Source organism: Crocodylus porosus, unplaced genomic scaffold (assembly GCF_001723895.1).
Source record: "Crocodylus porosus isolate Cpor-Errol unplaced genomic scaffold, CroPor_comp1, whole genome shotgun sequence".
Classification (NCBI taxonomy): domain Eukaryota; kingdom Metazoa; phylum Chordata; order Crocodylia; family Crocodylidae; genus Crocodylus; species Crocodylus porosus.
The window spans coordinates 69,845,175-69,852,114 of record NW_017728947.1 but is presented as its reverse complement, the minus strand read 5'-3'; the positions used below and the strand labels follow the sequence as shown (position 1 = coordinate 69,852,114).

The 6,940-nt window shown below is 41.2% G+C and overlaps 1 protein-coding gene across 1 annotated transcript in view; it reads right to left on the bottom strand.

The window, feature by feature from the left end:
* The window catches only part of NPAS3 (neuronal PAS domain protein 3), a 741,990-nt gene that overhangs the window by 512,415 nt on the left and 222,635 nt on the right, over window positions 1–6,940 (bottom strand). The window lies entirely within an intron of this gene.

Here is a 6,940-nt window from a genome sequence, read left to right as displayed (position 1 = left end):
CAATGACTTACTGATCAGCCTAAACCAGGTAGGAATTGTCTTAGGCTGTGTAGCTCTTTCTGGTGAGCTCCCTTCCCCCATGCTCCTCCTGGAAACAGAAGCACGTGGATGGAACTGTCCTGCCTGCCACTGTTTCCAGGAGGAGCATGAAAGGAACCAGACCAGAATCGGATCCTGCCTGTTTTTGGCTGATCAGAGTCCTAATGCAGAAGTGTACATGGGACAGTTTTACCTAGTTGCTGCCACATCCTTGATGGGTTTGCTGGCACCCCAGTTGAGGACTGCTGCTGCAATAACTACAACATTCACTCTTCCCTAGTCTATACCTACCTACCATGTCTCAAGGTCTTGATGGCAAAGATCCTTACTAGCTAATGGAACAGAAGGTGCTAACATTCAGCTTGTGCCCTAAGCCACAAAGGCAAACCTTTTGGAACTAGTCACATGATAACAACTTTCCAAAAAAGGGAAGAGATAAGAAGTTTGGAAGACTGGCCAAAAACGTGCCGTTATAATCCCAAATGGTGCTGGGGAGAGTGGAGTTGGCCAAGCAGTATCATATAGTTCAAGTTTTTCAAACCCATTGGTGTTCTCAGCAAGCAAGCCACTCTGAGGCAAGGATGAGCCTGGGGAACTAAGCTGCTTACATCACCTGTGCATATACAAGTATGAATTGATTTTTTACTGCTGTGTTTAGATTTTAAACAGTATTAATGTCCACGTATTTCCCCCCACCCAATCCCACACTCACTTTTAAGTATAACACTCCACCAACTAAACCTTTAAAAACAAAACCTATAAAAACATTTGTTCATAGACTCAGAGTTTAGAGCTAGAAGGACTATAGATCTGACCTCTTGTGTATTGCAAACCGTGAAATTTACCCAGTTATCCCTACATCAAAATCCAATGCCTTATGTTTTAAAAAAATATGGTCATACTTTTTCAGTAGAAAAGGCACAACTTATGTTTTTGTAACACCAGCAATTCTGAGTCTAAAATGGTTGGCAGTATCTTTTTATATTTTATTTATGTACTGTTTCGGAGAGAGTGAGAGTCTCTTGAAAAACTCTCTGTAAACTTGCAGTACAACTCTGTGTGTGTACACCAATACTCTCTGTGCACATGCATACACTCCGCTTTTCCATCTTACCAGGAAGATTTTCTCCAAAGCTGTCTAAGTTCTAATGCAATTCTGTAGCGCTGGGATTTAACATGGCACTGAAGACACATTACCTACTCCAAACAATAACAGGAACTTATTTCTGTTTCAGCAAAAAATTTATCTCCAGTATGATGTAATTTTAAACTTTGCCAAAGATTCCAGCAAGCCCACTTCTTTAAGAAACCATACTCCAGTGGATGAGCTGTCATAAGTTAAAGAATGGCTAAAGTTCTGTTAGATCTCAAGGACTGACAATAATTATAGACAGTTTTTACAGCACAAGTTATAGTATATCATTGCAAGTTATATTGTCTATTATAGTAACAATCCCATAATTGCACTCTTTACTAATAAATGCTAAAAAGATACCCAATATTGTTTTCTACATATAACTGTCCTGGGGGTGCTCAGCTTTCTAGATATTCCCAGAAGGTTTTTGTATTTCTTTCCTATACGATTTATCATGTAGTTCCTGCATTTTGCCTTTTTGAGGGCCTTTCAGCTTGTAATTATGCCAAGAAATTAATACAAGTTTGTGAAAAAAGCACAGGTTACATTCAAGGTGTTACAGGCAAAGACTGTTTAAACAGCACAACCTCTGAACATAAAAATAACAAGCAATAAAAAGGTACTATTAACCATTCTTTAGCTGTGCCTTGGGGTCAGGAAAAGTGCTAACTGCTTAGCTCATGCATCTGCCTAAACACATTTAGAAACAAGACCTTTCTGAACACCTACTGAGTATGGCCTGCAGCCATTCAGCTGCATCAGGGTATTGTGCGCTGCCTGATAGGAATAGTTTCCTTTCAACACTGTGGCCACTGGCCTTGTATCCTTCCCACACACAGACACATACACAGACATGATTTCCTACCCATTCAGTATGCTTACCTACTGCAGGTTTCTCAATGGCACATAAGTTAACAAACAGCAAAAATAAAGCAACCTCCCAGAGCTGAGAGCCTCTTTGTGTTAGGATTCCAGATGGCTTTACTTATGGCAAACAGATAAAAAAATAAAGACAGTTTTTATTGGACCAATACTTAGGTTATGCCTGACCTTGTGAGCCAGAAAGGCCCCTTCGATATTTAAACCAGTAATCTCTCTATCTTATAAAAGTGCTTATTGTAGGTTAATGATTGATCCCATAAAAAGTCTGGCATTATTTAGCTTGACCATTTTTTCTCAAGTAACAGTGCAATTCCACAACTTTCTAGGAGTATTAAGACAGAAGAGTTTTCACTTTCAGAAGATTAATTCATTAGCACAGAAATGCCATTTTATTTCCGTAACATTGTACATATACTCATATAAGTGCCCAGGGCACAGTCGCACCTACTTTCCCAGTAAAACCAACCTCTTCTAATGGAGATTATTATTTAATAGTCGTGTTACCAATGGTGTCTATTTTTATGCCAAAAGCAGTCTTATACATCAGTAACTTAAAAGTAATGTTATGTTCATATCCATATGTATTCTAGGAAATTAAAAGTACTTATGTATAAATATGGTATTGCGGCCTTCCTTGTCCTTGAGCTAAGTTACACCAGGATACATTCCTTTCCTGCTAAACTGCTGGAAATTGGAGAACACCTCTGATTTCAATGTGATAATGAAGAGCCAGCTCTATTAATATTCAAAACAGGGGGTTGTATTAGTAATAAGTACAAACAAAGCTATTTATTTACAAAGTTGGGAAACTGTGGCTAAAGCAAAGATTGGCTTCGATAAAGCCATTTAAACCAGTTTAGGAAAAGCCCAGAAACTTCTCTTAATCCAGTTATTAAAAGGAGATAGAATATAAAATGATCCCTTTGGGTATTCATCCAGGGGTAGATGCCTAACATAAGGAAACTGATGTAGCTTTGCTTTCCCAGGAGGTAATGTGCCTCTGTCTTTCACTAATAAGCTAATTGATAGAGCTCAGCTACCTAGAGTTCTGGGTGTTTTTAATATTGAACTCAATGTATATAGTATATGTTGATCAAAATTAATAGTGGCAATACTACAAGGGAGTAGAAAATGCAGTGCATCTTTGCAATATTGGTAACATTTATGGAGAGTGGTAGGCCAGGAAGTAAAGCAATGAAAAATGAAGTTTGAAAGTACACTAAATCGCATTACCTGTAATGCTGTGTATTAAAAATATTTGCTCTCAGCATTGGAACTTAAGTGATTGAATAGTTTTTACCCCACAGGCCAGTTCTTTCCTATTGCATGTACCAACTACTAATATCGGGAAACCACTTGAAACACTACTAAAATGTTCATGATGAAAATGTTCATGAAACGCATACGTTAAGAGGAAACCCTGCGTTATGGGCAGAAACTTCACATGCAAACTGAAAAACTGTGAAACCATATTCAATACTGTCACATAGGTGGGTATACTAGCATAAGTACCTGTGTGTATAGTATCCACCTGATTCTGACCTGCTGAGCCACGAGAATTAGGAGTTATTCCAGTTAGGTCAGTAGTGTTACACAGCTATAACATTAGTGTAAATTAGTATGAATACGAGAGGTACCCATACCAAAACTCACGAAAGGAAGCAGTATTGATACATTTCACTTCCACTATTTGTAGGGAAAATGTTAATAAACCAATCAAGTTATCTTAAAGTATCAATTTACTGCATTTTGAGGTAAGCAAGGAAATTGAGACCAAAGGATAACTGTTACTACATTTTAAATCTGTTCTTGTGTCTGGACGGCTAAAAGTTTTCAGAATAAAGGACTACTTCCAGGATGGGTAGGAATCCTTCATATTCTCTCTTGAAGAAATCCTAGAGGATTATGAGAAAACAACTGCTTATTCATCTTCATGGCCTCACTTGTGGAGTCTCATAAGGCTCTATTCCTTTTCCCATTCTAAATAATGTATGTGTATGAAACAGCATTAAAGGACTGTGGCACTTGCCTGTAATGCTAAAAGCAATATGGACAGCACCCAGTCCCACCCAGAGAACAACACCAACTTATGCTCCTCACCCAGTACTCACTCATGCGCTGCACCCGATAAAAAGTCCACTATGTCTGCTGCTTAGTGCCTGAACAAAATCTACCTTTCAGTGGACAAAAACACAATGAAGTGAAATGCATGATGATATAAAAAAGCATGAGGGAAATTAGACTTGTATATATAGGGAAAGATGTTGCAAAGCTAGGCAAAAAACACTGCACTAGACCAGCATTTCTCAACCCATGGCTTGCAACCCAAAAGTGGCTCATAAGAATATATGAAAAAGAGTCACAAACTTTAAAAATGGGTCAACAAACTTTAAAAATGGATTCTCCTTTAAAGGAAAAGAACATGGGAAACCATGGGTTCTCCCTTACAGGCTGGCAAAATTCCAGTCTACAAGGGGCTGCTTGAATCCCTCATACCCTACAAACCCACCCCCTGTCCCCCATACTGCAGGGCTGGGGCCTGGGGGCAGTGGTTTGGGAGTGTGGAGCAGTGGTAGGGCCAAGTTGCTGTTTTCTACTTAAACTATCTACTGGACTGGGAATAGGTCCGGGTACAAAAAAGGCTGAGAACCACTGCGCTAGGCTGAACACAGGGCAAGAGAAGTCTGTATTCCTACTAGGAAAAAAGCACTACTCTTGGTTGAATGTAGGTGCAAGAGGCATTTGTTGTCTTATAACAAAAAGTTTTATGGCCATATACTAGTCCTGAACTCTTCTCTGAAATTTGATTCTTAAGAAACAAATTATCAAAACCTCTTCTTTCCTCTTTAACTGGCCAGACTAGGCCCTGCTCAATGGAATGTTAAGATGGCCAAAGACTATATATCTCGTCATGGTATCCAGGTTTTACTACTACAACAGAATGTACTTCAAGAAAACGCATCCAAATATCCTACTTACCATGCTCTTAGTCTGTAGAATGAGCTGGCACTTCCCCAGGGGACCCCTTTATTTCTTCTTTTGCCAATTGACAGCAGTCCTCAGACTGTCCTCGGGTCCTCCTAACCTTTGAAAAGATTTATCTTTTTCTTGTCTTTAAGAACCAAGAAAAAATACATTCTATGAGAACCAAGCGAACATAAAAACTGGCTCCCACCAGGAATTAGAACAGTTCTCAGCTGGCCCTACAATGTGGATGTTGCCGGTTATTTAAATACAGCTTAGAATCTAAGTGATCAGTCTCACCCTTGAACTGCTGGAAGCACTTTTTCCTTTTTGTTTAATTTACACATATTGAATGAAGTTCTGAGTCTGCCCTTCATCCAGGAAATGGTCATGCAAGTAGCCCCTTGGGCTGTGTCCAGATGTGCATGGATGTTTGGTTCCTCAGGGACAACTAGCAGCAGTGCCGCCAGTAGTTGTCCCCAGGGAATGCCTGTGCCATGCATGCTCTGGTGCATGGCAAGTTCCCTCGGGTGAGGTAGGGGAGTCTGGGGCCAGCACTGGGTGGCAGTAGTGGTGATCCTGCTGTGTGGAGTGCAGCTGGCAGCCCAGTGCAGCTCCAGCTGGCCAGGTTCCAGCTTTGGGTGGCGCATACTGCCACCATGTGCACCAATCTGCTCTTTTTTCCTGTGGATTTTTTTGACCCCTGTGTTGGTGTCACTGGGCATAACCCTAGGTAACTCAGAGGGATGGAAGACCACGACTGTCGATGAAGTCCTTCTGCTCTGGGCTCAGACGAGCCAGGACCCCCCCTTGCCCACACCTTTGTAACCCTTTCTCTGGCGCCTGTAATCTCCTGTCCTTCTGGAAAACAGGCGAGCTAAAACTGTTATCTGTGGAATGCAAGGGCACCGCTCGGAGAGAGAAGGGAGGAGGGAAAGGGGAGGAAGAGGGGGGCCAACTAGTGGAAAATCACTCCAGAGAATTGACCAGGGTATAAAAATACACTGTTGCAGGGCTAGGTGCTCAGGATTTGAGAATACAGTCTCCCTGTGCCTTTTACTTGAGCTCAAATAAACTCTGTCTACTTCTCCCCCCAGTGTGTTTATTTGGCGCGACACACACCGGGCAACGAACCCGGGCACCGCTCAGCTCCCTCGGGCACCTTGTGCCGGCAACACCTGGATACCCCGTAGCAAAACCCCCAGTTTCTTTTTTTTTTTTTTTTTAATTGCATTCACTCCCCTTCCCCAACCATTTCTGACTTTTTCTCTCCTTCTCTATTTCCTATAGATAAGTATAAGTGAGCTCAAACTTAGGATAAGCTTTAAACATTTTTATTTTGGTAGCAAGTTTTTGGATATCCACTGCTTTATATTGTATAATTATTAGTTTTGTATTAATTTTTAGTGTTGTGTATTGTATTCTCATCATTTTTGTATTGATTTTTACTGTTTTATATGGATATTGTATAGTTTAGGCCTGTGTTTGTAAGTGAACCAAAGTCAAGTCAAGTTTCCATTTTATATGTCAAGCTTCCATCTTCTGTCCTCTGCCTGAGCATCCTATGTTGCAACACTATGATTCATTGTACCCCTCCCATGTAAATTGGTTCCCCGATGAATGAGAGTGATTGGGCATGATTGAAATACAATGGTAGCAGGCTACTGAATGAATATTTGAAAGACAAAAGACCCTGCAGAACCAGCAACTCGCACCATTACAGACACCCGAAACTGCACATTCCTGCATGGAGCACACATGCTCAGTATGCCAGGGGCTAACCCTTGCCTGGGCATGCCTCCTGTCACTAGGGTCGCACAAGGGCTGACCCTATAAAAAGGGGCAGTGAAGACAGACCCAGTGGGATGCCCTCTCCATCTGGACCAGCACCATGCCACACCACCTATCCACCCAGAGGCC